Genomic DNA, 16374 nt, shown 5'->3' with positions numbered 1-16374 from the left:
TGATGTTTTAAATAAAACATTTTTTTATCTAAATTGATATGGTTGTGGTTGTGAAAAAGGCTCCCCATGTAGAGAGACCCATATAGAGCAATATAATCATGAAAAACTTAGATATCTTCTAAGTTTCTTTGAACTTCTAACACATTTATTCTCACTCACCTGTAAGACTGTGGAGGCAGCCTGCAGCAGGATTTGTAGTGGAAGTGAACTGACATTCATGGTACATTAACACCAAATTAATGCAATCAAATGAGGTTTACATCATTAATTCCCACAGATGAACTGTGTCTGCCAGCAATAGAAATGATAGTTAAAGGCCTGAGAAAGGGTATTCCATTTGATCTTTGGCTGTTATTGCATAACAAGTTTAATTGCTTGCATTCAGTTGTGTATAATAGTTATTTGACGCAGACTCAAATACTGCAGTAAGTATATGCTCACAATTATTTCATTCAGCTCCTTGCTGTAACGGTAGCCAGTGGGTATAGAACTGTGTGACGAGAGCCAGTGGGTATAGAACTGTGTGATGAGTGGAACTCACTTCCTGTTCTTTTTAGCATATGATGACAGCGGATGTTGGCACCTACTGTATGGGTTTTAGCAGGGGCGGAGTGGGGCACTAAAATCCACCGGGAAAATTCTGACGGCACCGGCCCCCCCTCCCCAACACACATACACACATCAATAGCACAAACAAAATATATGTCAATTTAAAATACTAATAGGCTACGTATAGGCTACATTTGGAGAAAGGAACTAATAGTGCTAATGCAATACGACAAGCCAATCAACCACAAACCAGGCACTTTCAATAAATGTGTAAGGAACTAGATATTTAAGTGCAGTATAAAAACAGCTTTGAGGGTGGATGGAAATTTCAAGCATCACCATGCAATCTGGGCATCTGGCACTCCAATAGTTGCCTGTATAAATTTAGAAAAAGGCCTAGCCTACAGACAATGCCAACCTAATAACACAGGTAATTAAATAATTGGAAAATCAGGCACTTTAAATAGGTTTGTAGAGAACGATTAAAGTAGGCCTATATAGGCTTACATAGACAGTTCCAACGAGTTACACAAACCATTTATCAGCCTGAGTGGCCCACTAATTAGTCATTAGGCTAGGCCTACATATCAACATTTAGACTAGCTTGTGCTAGTTTCTGCCTAGCAATAACGTCAATGCTTTAGCTCCGCTAACCTTTCTCTCTGCCTTCCATCCATGTGTAAAACAGCAAGCTACTACGCAAATCCGTTGACTGTCAAAAATCCTGTAGTTTTCCTCGAACTTGATAGCTTGTAGGGTCATGCCATTAGACGAGGGGCCGCTCATTTATCCCCCTACATTTCTGTAAATAGACTTGACCTGCAATCGGTTCATTGGATAAACCAGAAACACATTCCCCATTCCCAGGAGGTTTTGCTCCATTCTAGCCTAGGCCTACAGTAGGCTACGTTAATTTAAGAATGAACAAACAAACAAATTCAATTGCCATTTTTTTTTATTTGTGACCATGAAAGTTCTGTAATGCCTGAATATGACAAAAATGAATTAAGTTAAAAAATCAAGGCTAGCCTACACAAAAATCAGCATGGGAGAGATGAGTGTGCAGGGTAACCATAAATGACATATAGACAGTGAGCGAGTAGTATAAATATTGGTTGGACTTCCCATAACTCTAAAGTGTAGATCTTCGAGATTTTCGTGGCAATTCTTAATTCATCTATCACGTCGATGGCCGCGATAAAACCTCTATGGGCCGGCCCGCACCGCGCACATTCCTCGGCCAGCCGACCGAGAAAACTCCCGATCGTCCCGATTGCCACTCCGACCCTGGGTTTTAGCCTCGTTTAGCATGTCCATCAGAGAGTCCACTCCAGGACTGTGTTCTAACACAATGCATTTACATTGTTTGCATGTATTCATTTAGCAGACACGTTTATGCAAAGCGACTTACAGCAATTAGGAATTACTACTGCATCAGTCAATAGTATTACTAGCGGATAGGAGTGCAGACATTATAAGTACTAGTCACAGTGTGTGTGTTTTTGTAGGGATTTTACCTTTCCTCTTTTGAGCCTTGGGTTTCTTTAGACCAACAGCCTGTTTATCTAAGCCATTTGTATACCTTTGATATATTTGAGGAGAAGTTTTTATCCCCAGGCCATCCGAACTCTGAACTCACACTATACTGACTTTGCACACATTCACTCCTCAGCACTCTCAAACATTTCCCAACTCTGAACTCACATTATACTAACTTTGCACTCATTCACCCCCCCCCCCCCCACACACACACACCTACATGACTTTTAGCACTTTTACATCCCTCTCCCTATGCTACAGACCTTTTATTTATTTTCTTATTTCATCACACGTGAAAACACACACACACACACACACACATATCTGACTTTTTCCAACTTTTGCACATCTCCATAGAACTTTTTATTTATTATTTTTGATTTCTCCTCCATCTATCTACCCATGTCCTTGATTGCCTAGCCTTTCTGCCCCCACCCCCCACCCCACCCCCATCCCCAACACACACACACAATAAACACACACACTTACATCATCACTGTCATCACCTCACATACATACAGCACACTGCTTGCTACAGTAAGCCTCCTCTACATACTTGCTGCACACTGCCCCCCCCCCCCCTCCCTCCCTATATCAACAGCACATTGTCTTCAGGATCTTCTTCAACACACATCCTCTACATACTTACAGCACACTGCCCCCACCTACCCACACACACACTACACACACACAGTCACTGCTCCACTCCCCTTCCGCCCACACACACATCTTCACTGTCATCACTCACAGCACTGACCCCTGGCAGTTGGGCTAGCCCCTTGAGCCGTGGATCTGCCCAAGGTTTCTTCTTTGGTAAGGGAGTTTTTCCTTGCCCCTGTTGCTCTTGGGTGCTCCATGTTGGTGCCCCCCGCCCAATCCCAATCCTCCCCCACCTTTCTTATGCAGCCCTTGCCACTTAATCTACTAAACCCCTTCTACTGCACCCCCCCCCCCCCCCATAAATGCACAAATAGGCTGACATAATTTCAGACACCAGACATAATTTCACTGCATTTCTTACTTCCAGTAACTATATGCATGTGACAGTAAACTTCCTTGTATCCTTGTATCCTTGTATACCTCGCCTGGAGTCAAGCCACAAACATTTACCACAATGCAGTGCAGGTTCTCAGAGAAACTCGTCTAAACATGTTAGTCAAGTCAAGCTAGGGCTGTAGCGTCGTCGCTCAGGGCATTATTATCCTTTGCAAGTTCAATGAGGGACTTTTGCGAGAAGCTGCTCACAAGGCATAGTAATTATGACCGCCGCGCAGCGAAGCGGCGGTCATATAGGTTTAGTCAGATTTCTTTTTTTTTTTTTTTTTTTTTCTTTTTCGCATGCCCAAATTTCCGTCAATGATTCCCGGGACACTGAAAGACCGGGGTACACGAAACTTGGTGGACATGTAACCCCACATGGATAGCATGGAACCATCGTTTTTCGTTTTGATCTGTAGCCCCCCCGCTGAATTGAACCCCCCGAAAGGAGGGTAGGGCAGACACAGTTTTCTGTGAATATCTCGAAAACCGTAGGGTTTAGGAGGACCATTTTTTTTTTGTATGTTGATCTCAAGGGGCCATGTCAACCCATTCCATAACCACTCATTTCATGTATAGCGCCACCTAGTTAAACACAAAAAAGTAAAAATGAGGTGGTGTAATTGAAGGTATCTGTGACCTAACATAGTCAAAACTGCACGAAATTGGAAGTGTAGGATCATTATGACACCCTCTGTATGCACGCCAAGTTTTGTGGAATTCCGTTCATGGGGGGCCACACAATAAATTAATTTATGTTACTATACACCAACTGGCCTGTAGGTGGCCGGAGACAGTTTTCTGTGAATATCTCGAGAACCGTAGGGCCTAGGAGGTCCACCTTTTTTTTGTATGTTGGTCTTAAGGGGGCATGTCAACCCATCCCATTACCACTTATTTCATGTATAGCGCCACCTAGTTAAAAATTAAAAAGCAAAAAATTAGGTGTTTTCATCTCAATATCTCTGGCTGACAAGGTCAAAACTGCACAAAATTAAAAGTGTAGGATCATTATGACACCCTCTGAATGCATGCCAAGTTTTGTGTACTTTCGTTCATGGGGGGCCTTACAATAAAATAATTTATGTGTACATTTAGTGACGTACACCAACAAGGATTCCCGGGACACTGAAAGACCGGGGTACACAAAACTTGGTGGGCATGTAACCCCACATGGATAGCATGGAACCATCGTTTTTCGTTTTGATCTGCAGCCCCCCCGCTGGACTGGACCCCCCGAAAGGAGGGTAGGGCAGACACAGTTCTCTGTGAATCTTTTATGGTATGTTGGTCTCAAGGGCCCACATCAACCTGGCTCATAATCACTCATTTGTGATTTGCCCCCCGCCCCGGTCAAAAATGAAAATGCAATATTATTCTGCTTTAATCGCCCCTATCTTCAGTTAAGATGTTCAGAACTGCACCAAATTTTATGTGTATGATTGACCTGGCATTCTCTGGGGGTCTGGGGGTATGCCAAGTTTCGTAGAATTTCATCCATGGGGGGGGCTAAAAAAATTAGGTTATGTGTACATTTAGTGACTGTACACTCATTGGCCTGTAAATGGCGGTGCACACATATAAACATGCACACACACAGGCACCCACATACTATCGGTATTAGAACGGCCGATACATAATTACAAATTCAATAGGATCAAAAGAAAGCCAAAATATTCATCATCATCATCATGGCTGCATTTTCAGTATTGGCGATAAGTAGTCGTTTGTCCACTAGATGGCGCATCGTTGCAGTGAGACGTAATTTTTTTGGAAGTTAAAAGTGGGTTGAAAAAATAATGGACACTTCCTACAAGGACTGTAATTTACCGCAGCGGACATCTAATAAGGACAGGACGATGTTCACATGAAGTGTAAGTGAGGATGAAGTGAGGATGTTTATCGGACATGCTTGGTTTTTACTGCAGGTACGTTAATCTTGTAATATCAATAAGGATCTAGGTAATGTTACCGTTAGCGTTGGTTGAGTGATGGAGGCCCATTTGATTGATTGCATTTGTAGAAAACTATAAATGCGGTTATACCAAGCAAATTGATAGCAGCACTGTTTGTATCTTTCGACTGTCATTTATTGCACGTGCTACAAAATCATTCTGTGCAATGGAAGATTTACCAACGTTACACCGGTCTGATACAGTTTTGCCTATACATGCGTGAGACTGAGACGCCTGTTTATTTTGTTTTAAGTGCGTGCAGGGTGTGAGAGGGGAATCGATGTGCTTTGATTCCAGCTTGGTAGTTGTAGTCTGTGAAATTAAAAAGCACGTGTGTGTGAAGTATCCAAACAATGACACCTTCATTTCATTATGGCTGCTTTAGCAACACACCTTAAGCTACTGTGTAGTGGGTCCCATTTAGAAGTGGCTACTTCATTCGCGCTTTCCTTGACTCATGGAGATGCGTGAATGTTATTACAACTTTTCGCCACGATATGGCAGTTTAAGTCCGCTTGATACTGTAATTCGTAAGCCATTGGTTTCCAAAGGAGATTTTATTTGTGTCGCCAGCATAGCCTATTGACAATTTATGTTGTAAATAGGCCTACCTTATAATCCTACCTGTAGCTTAGGGAAGCTAACAGCTTTCTATTAGGATCTAGTTTGTTAGTTACAGTTTTGTCATAACTCCCTAATGCATTTTTGCATTTAGAATAGCCAGAGCGTGTATATCTCAATCTGAAAATTAAACAATATCGGGTGCCTATGGACTAGGCTGGGTGAACCCAGCCTGATCTGCCCGCTATTTATTTTTTGATTTCTTAAAAGATTGAGCTTGGTCTGATGAAAGCCAGACTAGCCATGGACCTCAGTTACACAATGCAAGGGAACATGAATCAGCCTATATTTGCACGAACAATAACGGACAAAAGCTCTTCAACTTTGGCCCGTTAAAATGTGTATGAACAGTCTAGCGACGCATTTCATCAAGGCCCATTTGGACATGTCAGTTATTTGCACCACTGGTTAGATGTAAAACAGCATTTCGTTTCAGACTACTGTTACTTAATTTGTGCATTAACAATAACGTTTCAGACTACTGTTACTTGATTTGTGCATTGACAATAAAGTATTACATGAACTAACGATGACTAAAATCTTATGTAGAAGAAGAAATATTCACAAAAAATCCATCCATCCAAAAATGACCTTTGTTTTTGATAGCTGTTGAAAACGGCATGGAACTGACAGAGATGTTTTTGTTTATAAATACATAAAAAATAAATAAATAAATAAATAACATTATGCTGATACCTTTTGCTTTTCCCAAATACAATGTAGCCTACAGGTGTAAGTGACCTTTCATCAATCCAGTTGCAATGGATGAACTGTGATGACCTGCCTGCACAAGTAGGCTACTTTCTGTGCAGCCGCACACACACACTCAGGCATGCCAAACAAGCATACACAAAAGTTTCAAGAGTGGGGGATGGAGTAAAAGATGGAGACAAATTGAAGTGTGATTTATTTTCGCGGAATGGATGTACAGGACTGAGCGGCGGTCATATTTTGTACCGCTATGCGGTACATCTAGTTATTTTAATAAATGGCACACTTTCACAGCGAACAGGGGCAGGGGGAGCTGCAATGAGAGAGAAAAACAAACAGTCTCAGAATCGTCATGGTGATTTATTCCTTTTCAGTTCAGGAAGTGTGGCAGTGGAATTTCATACTGTTCTCACTCCTTTAGAAACTTTTGACCTCTGTCACCACCAGAAGTGTGAAGTTGAGGTTAAATGTTTAAATCAGATATGCTTAAAGTGTTCCAGGTGGATAATATCAGTCTGGTAGCTCTCACAAAGAACTTCCAGAAAATTCTGATGAAAAGAGTGCAGATTATTGTAACATTCAGTGGTGTCTTTAAGTAGTAATAATATGCATATGCACATGCAAACACATAAATCTGTATTTTAGTGTAGTTATTTATTTTGTAAACATTTTAAAATGTCAACATAATATACCATGCATGGAAGAATAAGATGCAAAACAAAAAAATATATAAATTGTCAGTGAAGTTATTCAAGTTCAAGAATACATGATTTAGATTCTTTAGTGTAAGGAGCAAGTGAGAGGATTCTGTGTCAAGCTATTTGGTCTGAATGTTCCTCTTAATGGATGGCCATTCAAGCCAAATAAAGATATGGAAGATGTGATTTTAGATACAGACCTTATTTTTATTTTTATTTTATGTTTTATTTATTTACACCTGAATCTTGCTGTCTATTAATCTATATTAGTCCATGGGCCCAGACCAAAAAACAATCACTTATCTGTAACACTCAAGGTGGCAAAGTCTAGTTAAGATTGTTGTACTCCTCCATGTCTGAGACATATTCTGACATGATAACCTCTGCAGAGGGGCAGCTAAGTTGTATTTATCATGACTTTTATAGCCTACCCATACCTGATAGGCATCCGAAACTGTGAAATGGGTATTATTACTGAGGATCTACCAAAACCAAGGCTGGTTAGGTCCCAATCTGGTCTTCATACATTTGTTTAAATACACAGTGTATATATAGGATATCTATAAGGGCTCTCAGAGATCACAGGCCTCGATCAGAGCTTGCAATATCCTGCAGCAGTAGTGAAAGTAAACTAAATTTGTTCAGTCGTCCAATGACTCAGATCAGCGCAAAAAAAGGTAGGCTGTACAACAATCTATTGTCCAATTCCCATAATCTATAGTCGAAATATATTCTCACATAAATTAATTACTAAGTGTCTCTCAGTTGGTATTAACTGCACAGTCACTATATAAAAATCACTGTTTGGAGGAAAAGATGCGTATGGCTGTCGTCAGATTGGAAGTTGTTCAAATGGCTTTCGCGGTTGTGCCTTGGACTATATATATTATTCAGTGAGGCACAGTGGTTTATGGGATGAGTAGTTCCTTCCTTCATAATTGAAACAGTCTTGTACCTTACCATTTTTTTTTTGGATTTTCTGTTCGTTTTTTTCATTCGAAATGATATGTTGTATGCTTATGAGTTACGCCATAGATGGTTAGCCTAAGGTTAGGCATGGTCTAAAACTCTTTAGATATGGATTTTTCCAGACGTTGATAGGAGAAATGTTCAGAAAAAAGCCAGAGATAATATATGGCTTCACCAAACTCAGCTGTGATGTTCACAAGATATTTTTTTCTGTGATATCTGCCTGTTCAGTTTTATACATTTCAGAGTTGTTTGGTTTCAGTAGAATATAGTTAGAAACAGTTATTTCTTTATTAAGTGTTTTTGCATTGAAATTATTCTTGTTTTGCACTAGATAGAAAATGAGAAGGCTAGTGGGCTACATTAATTCAAAACGGAGCCCTGGAGGCATCATTGCAAGAATGTTTTTTTTTTTTTTTGTATATCATAAGAGTATGCGCTCATTTGACCAAGTTGTGCACTCGTTTTACTCAATTATGATCTCATTTTTCTAGATTGGGCATAGAATGTAGTATATTATGCACTAATTTTAGTAAATATTGCACTCATTTTATTGCATTCATTTGACACAATTTAGTGTATAATTTTTTTGATATACATCTTGAAATACACACACACACACACACACACACACACACACACACACACACACACACACAAACCCGTAGCCTATATCAGTACCCCCCCTCCCCACCCACACACACACACACTAACTGAAGTGTACTCGTGGTGCCGGTGTACTGAAGTGTATAAATGCCCTCCCCCCCCCCAAGGCATGCACGCATCATCTAATTTGTGTTTGTGCTTGTCATGATAGAAAGTTTAAAAAAAAGACAGAGAGAGAACATGTGTGTGTGTGTGTTTGAAATGTGTTATTTATTTCCATGGTAACAAGTTCTGGAGATATGTTCAAAAAAAGTTTTAAAAAAAACTAATTGAGTGGGAGCATTCTATTTGAATCTTCAGCTAAAATCAAAATGGGAAAGAACTGCGATTCTATAGACTACAAATAGATACTTGCTGGAATTCGGAGCTCTCTTTCTACAGATTGCCGTCCATGCATTCCCTCTATATCATCTCTGCGTTATGTTTATAGTTTGTTACAGAGACGCACATTTATCACGCTGCACAGTGGTAACAGACAGTTGCGTTTCTCAACTGTAGGTCTTCTTTAGTGCTGCTTTAACCTCTTCCTCCACTGACATAGTTTCAGGAGTAATAAAGCTGTGCAGGGGTTAAACTCCTAAACTCCTAAACTACTTCCTCACATACATTTTGTGGCGCAGTGTATGATAGAAAGGAAGACACCTATCAGCTATGAGAAAGAGAGGAGGGGCAAAGAGTGACAGGAGGGAGATGAAGGGATAGGATGGAGAGATGATTGGGTGGTGGGTGGTGAACCGGAAGGATAGGGACAACATGTGGGAATGGGGACAGATTTAATGGGACCATTAGTTCATGAGTGGTCGTGGACCACCCCCCCCCCCCCCCCCCCCCCACTGTTCAGCCCTAGCAGCACCCACATGGATGGATAATAAATGGCTAGAGAATGGGAGATGGAGAGTTGATAAGTCCCAAATGCTCTGCGGATGCTGAGGCCCAATTCTGAACCTGTGACACAGACAAGAGATAAATATCTACGGAGAGGAGAGCATTATGAATCATCCACACTCCAGACCATAATATGATGTGATGGCAGTAGTCCACTCCACTCTCGGTGGTGCTAATGTAAAACACTGCCCTGTGCCAGGGCTTGAAGCTATAGATTGTGGGGCTTCCAGGAAGTCTAGATTCACAGGCATCAGCGTTTGCTGTCGGACTGGGTGGGAGACGGAAATGGGGGTCACAAAAAACTCTAATCGGATACTATAATATGGAAAAGTATCATATTTCCCCTGTTGATGTGTTCCGTTACTGGTGCTTTCTACTTCTACTGATACTAGGTGCAGTGTGTAATTTTTATTGTGTAGTTGTGTAATGCAACTCAATGCACAAATTGCACAGGGACACTGGTAACATCAGAACCATTGAAAATATGTGAGATATACATTATTTATGAGGTAAGATATGTGCCACGCCTCCCGTCATGACCACATTCTACAGAGGGACCATAGAGAGCATCGTGTCCAGCTGCATCACAGTGTGGGGCGGAAGCTGCACAGATCAGAACAGGAAGACCCTCCAGCGCATTGTTAACACAGCACATCATTGGAGCACCACTCCCCTCCCTGCAGGACATTTACACCATCCGCCTCACCCGCAAAGCACTAATGGTTGTCAAGGACACAACCCACCCTGCACACAAACTGTTCAGCCTCCTGCCCTCTGGAAAGAGCTACAGGAGCCTCCGCTCCCGCACCACCAGACTTGCAAGTAGCTTCATCCACCAAGCAATCAGGATGCTGAACACTCTACCCACTCTCCCATCACTGACAGCCCCCCCACCCACCAGCCAGCCAGGAACCTAGGATCCTGTCTACCCTAACCCCCCCCCCCCACCTCCCAGGACCGCCCTGTGGAACTGTACTGTGACTGCGCAGCCTAACGTGTTGCAAGCCTGATATACTTGAAATGACTGCATATCAATGTAAATATACAGTACACACAAGCACAAGTTTAAACTTCATGTAAATGTTATCAATGTTATTTATCACTCTGCCACAATGCTGCTGCTACTACTACTCTGTCAGAAGGTTACGCTAGTACTATGTAAATATACGACACAACTACCTCTATTTTTTGATATATATTCTATATTTCTATATTTTGATATATGTTCTATATTTCAGTCTCGCACTTTAATGTCTGTATGTGGTATGTCTGTATATTTTTATTTTTTATTGTCTATGGCTATGTCTATGTCTAAAGTATGTCTATGTCTGTATTTAAAGTATGTCTATGTCTGCATGGGAAAGTAAGAAACGAAATTTCAATTCTTTGTATGACCAGTGCATGTAAAGAAATTGACAATAAAGCCGACTTGACTTGACTTGACTTGATATGTGGTGTGTTCCACTCCAAGCTGTCTGTGAAACTGTCAAATCGTCAATGTATTTTGGAAAAAAGGACAATGTGGGCTGTGTGCTTTCTCTCTCTCTCTCTCTGTCTTCCCCCTCTCACTCTCTCTCCCCCCTTCCATCTCTCTCTGATTTGGTCAGTTAGAAGACAGATGTGATGTTGAGATTACACGTCTGTGTCAGACCGGTCCTTGCATCACCGTGGTTCACCGCTGACGGGGGCGTAGCAGGACAGGAGGGCCAGGGAGGCTCCAGCACCTCTTCAAACGCCTGAGTCGGTTATTACCGGGCATCTCCTGTCCCCGCTGCCATCTGTGGCCAAACCCCATTACAACATCAGAGAGGAGACGGCCATCTCTCCTCCTTTCCTCTGACGGAGTGCTCTCTCAGTTTTTTTTTTTTTACCCCTTGGCCTCGGTAATATCCTGTCTGCTACATCTGTGTGACTTCAAAACTACAGGTTTTCCTTTGAGTTAACAAACTGTGCTGATGACATTTTTTCCCCCATTTCAAGTCTTCAAAGAGGAGATTTTTTTTTGTTGAGATGTGTCTGCATGCTCTGACTCTTTTTTGAGAAGTAGAGAATGAAACAGGACAGTTAATTTAGTTGGCGGTACACTATGTCATGATGCCTCTGCCAGTCTCATGTTGTATTCATGACATTCACCGCAGCTGCTCAAGGCACTGACCAATATTGAGCTAAAATTTAAAAGGCACAGAGCTAGCAAAACCGTACAATGACCACCATCATTAACATATCCCCATCTGATCTATATCCTGTTTACATTCATATACTGACATCAAGATCAGGGCTATGCAATTAAACTTAAGTGAAAAGTCTGGTTACGGAAAATTTTGTCAAGCAAAGTATATATATATATATATATATATATATATATATATATATATATATATATATATATATATATATATATGTATATATATATGTATATGTATGTGTATATGTATATACATGTGTACACCCTTATAACTAGTTGTATTTCATTTAGTCAAATAAGTAGCATACCAGGAAGGCAAAATTTGCAATGAGGAGAAATAAGGTATGATAAGAATAGATAAATAGTTGGGTGCTGCCAAGATGGAGGTCATTTTCACAGCAGATTTGCTTGTGAACAATTATGGTTTTTCATTCAGCATTTGAGTGGCCATTTCCCCAGCACTTGTTCTTGATTTTCTGCAAATAAGCACATTATTGCATTTCACACATGACTTACTTTTCTGCAGGCAGTTCCATTGAATTTCATGGCATCTGGGAGATGTTAACTCCACAAGCTGTCATTCAGGAGAAACTCTGATTAAATCAAGTGGATCAAGTTAGTTTAAAAATGAATGAATGATGACTTTAAATACATTAAATGAATGAAGACTTCACAAGAAACTGTATGTAGTTTACCAGTACTGGCAACACAGTTTATATCGGCTCAGCCAGTTATGCATGTATGTATGTATTTTACGTCAGATATTCTGAAAGATGATCATTTGAAATTTGGGAGAGATTTATATGCATTGCATTGTATACATATTTTATTTAGATAAACCAATGCAGTAAGAACATTACTACGCAAGCACCCAGTTTAGGATGTATATATGTGGTAGGGCTGACTCAAGGTGCCGCCACGCAGATCCAGGTGCTCACGTCCTTTCGGAGGTGGTAATATTATACGTAGCCTCATCCTGGCAGACAATGCCGGTCTCTTTGAATTGTTTGGCGTGCAGATGCCTGTGAGTTAGCCTGGAAACCAGACTCTCTGACTTCGCAGAGAGTCTGGCCTAGATCCATAGGCGTACGTTTATTTCCGGGTGGGAGGGCACAGTTTGAGGTTTAAAATCATTGGAGTTCCTTTGAACCGCTTTGAACCAATCACTAACAACCGGCGTTTCGTCATACAGAGAGGTTTCTCTGCATCACGCCCATAACAAGCAAGCGTGCATCTTTTCAGCAAACAATCACGCGTTTCATCTGCGTAACGAGGCCAGGCTACCTGTGAGTGAGTGTCCGTCGCTGGAAGAACTCTGCCCTGTCTTAGATCAGCTGATCTTAAAGTGCGTTGCTGCTGTTGTGCAGGCGTATTTGCAGTTATTTAAAAGCCGAGGAATGCCATAGCGGCTTTCTTTCTATCTCGTTCCTTCTCCTTCTCCTGGCCTCTCCCCTCTATGGATTGGCTTGATGGCGGTAGCCGGACAGTCGGAAGCAGTGATTCACCTCGTAGGCCCACTTCTTCAGGCCACTGTTTTCCCAGGGTTGTTTAATTCATTTCAAACATGTTAGCTACCCTTAGCTAGTGTGGTGTCTTATTGTTTAACATTCCTGTTTACCTTATTTCATTTAATGTTGGTTTTGTGTTGTTGTATGTGTAATTGCATCCTCCAAATGGCCATCCAGTCGCTGTGGTCCGTGTAAGTGGCAGTGTAACCATATTGGCGTGCACCGGTGTGGCAATCTCCCCTTAGTTAGTCTACTGTGTGAGTCTGGGGGATTGTGGTGTGTTGGCTTGCAGTGACATAAGTTTTGTGGTACCTTGTGTTTCTAGCTTGGCTATAAGGGTTTGGCTTTGCCGTACTATTATTTGCTGTGAGTATTGACTGACCATAGTAGTCTGTTGTAATTGTTACCTGTAACTGATTCTTATGGCGAGCAGCGCTGGTGGTTGCGTGGTGGATGCTTATTTATTTTGTTTGTCTTACCATTGATCCCGCTGTACTGGCCTCTATACTGTTGTGGCCCTTGGTAATTTATATACAAATAACTTATTCAACTACGAAAATACCAAAGAGAAAGAATAACAAGAAAATAAAACAACTACTATATTTCTGTAACCTTTGCCTCTTACTACATTCATTTAATTGAATAACCTAGGTTCCCATTTCAACTGTTATATATAGATTGTGTTTAAGACACATTAGCCAGATTCAGCTCCACAGCTGGGCTGTAAAATCCTGTTTGAATTGTTTTATGTGCTCTTCCTGCCTCAGAGCTGTGAAAGTGTTTTGCTGGAACCCATAATCTAGCCAGACTTCCTACTTCTGACACGGAGAGCCACTTCACCTCCTCGAGGAGCCCCTCCCAGCCCAGTGAGCGGGGACAATGCACCAATGCTGCAGGGCGACAATGCACCATCTCCTCCACTGCCCACGGCATACTGACTCAAGGCCTCGCTCTGACATGGCAGGTATAGCTTGTTACCCAGGAAGTAGATAGAGATGTCAGCATGACAAGGCTGATCAATGAAAGTCAATTAGAGAAACAGCCATTACTGTGGCATCTCAGCATACTATTTGATTTTGGACTGGTTATGTAAGCCTTACATTGTAAGGGATGGCTAAAGCAGGGATTTGAATCCCACACAAAGTGTCTCTTCAGGCTCTGGAGTCACTGACAGGCCAGCTCCCTGTCGGAGAATCCAGAGAAAATGTCACAGGGTGAGAGAGAGAGAGCAGTGGACAGTTTTATGGATGAGTAGAGAATAAACCAGTGTCACTGTATAGTAGTCAATGAATGCATTTGAATATTGATTATTACAAGGGCTCACTAATGATGCTTAAATAGACATTTGTTCGAGTCAGTGCACTGAATTCACACATTCAAACACTGAATTCAACTTTCACTCTTATCACCAACATTAATGGCAAGGTTTATTACTCCAATTGTATTAGACTACAGTACGTTCACATGTTCACAAATAATTGTCTAAACATTTGAAAGTTTACTTTGATTGATTTTTTTTTTTCACATTTACCAAATCATTATTCATAACATGTTCATGGTTGCTTGCAGAATCTTGCACAGAGATGAAAAGATGGTAAACAAAAAAGAAAAGCTGTTTCAGCCTCTGGCCGAAGCACTCTTAAGAGTCGCAAGAGCAGTTTGCACTTACACTAGCAATCAGGGAAACAGCAGGAGACACCATTTCTGTTTGTGGCCATTTCTATGTGTATGTGTGTGTGTTTGTATGTGCAAGGGTATCTCTGTGTTTTGTTTGTATTTGTGTGTGTGTGTGTGTGTGTGTGTGTGTGTGAGTCAGTTCCTCTGTCTCTCTTTCTATGTTTGTGTGTGTGTATGTTGATGGGGGGGGTGTTGTTTACACTGCCTCCCACTTCCATTTCTCTCTCTCTCTCTCTCTCTCTCTCTCTCTTCCCTCTGGTCCCCTTCAGCCAACTCATTCAACCCATAACACAAGCAAACTGAGTGTTCACAGCTTACGTTCAGTCTCGGCAGGTAATGGCAGGTATGGAAATACTCAAACAGACTAAATATTTTTACTGGCACCAACACTTGCATGGAATCTGAGCAAGTTCTGGCTCATGTATTTCATTGCATCAGAACAGCTTGTGATAACTTGACCTACAATAACTCAACTGACAGGCACATGTTCCTCTGACAAAAGGCAAAATTACATAAACACAAGCTTATTATTCTCTGTTTCCTTATATGTGGATGAGATTGTAAACTGATCCGTATTCTCAGAGGATGACCTATTTTAGGCAGAGCCAGCCCAGGTCAAAACTAAGCCACACATAAAAGAATTGGGAAAGCAAAACAGTGTATGTCCTCTCTGATTTCAAAACTGCAGTATATGCTTCATAAGGTAAGATAAGCATTTCATATACACACATACAAGTGGCCACTGTCACATGGGCAGCGTCTGAATGTCTACATACAAAATTTAGCACAGACATGTATGTACACATACAAATACACACACACACACGCACACACACACACACACAAACACACATAAACAAAAACAGACAACAGATTGAAAATCTTCCCCATCTGTACAGTTGCCAGAAGCCCAGTAGTTTAGTCATCAAGTAAACAGACTAACACACACACACACACACACACACACACACACACACAGAGAGAGAGAGCATTAAGGCAATGGTGGCCTGGAGACTATAATGTTCCAATTAAGTATTACATGTTCTCGGACTTCTTGTTTGTCACCTCATTCACATTTGGCTCAAACACATTTCTCTTCTCCAGTATAAATACTATTCATACTGGGAGTGGACATGTATTACATAATTTTACTCTGTCTCCAATATTTTTAAAAAGTCATTTATTCAAACAAATAATTTACCATCAGTGAATCATGTTATACTCAAAACATACAGTCTCTGTGCTGAGATTTTAAATATATTTTTTTTATGTAAAAAAAGTTTTTTTGGAGCTGTAAAAATTACTTTACTGCAAGACCCTGGAGCCGAATGGAATGACCCAACTCAGTACATATATTACACTACTGAAGTTTC

The sequence above is a fragment of the Alosa sapidissima genome, chromosome 2, assembly GCF_018492685.1.
Source record: "Alosa sapidissima isolate fAloSap1 chromosome 2, fAloSap1.pri, whole genome shotgun sequence".
NCBI classification, from domain to species: domain Eukaryota; kingdom Metazoa; phylum Chordata; class Actinopteri; order Clupeiformes; family Clupeidae; genus Alosa; species Alosa sapidissima.
Note: the sequence above shows the minus strand (reverse complement) of the source record.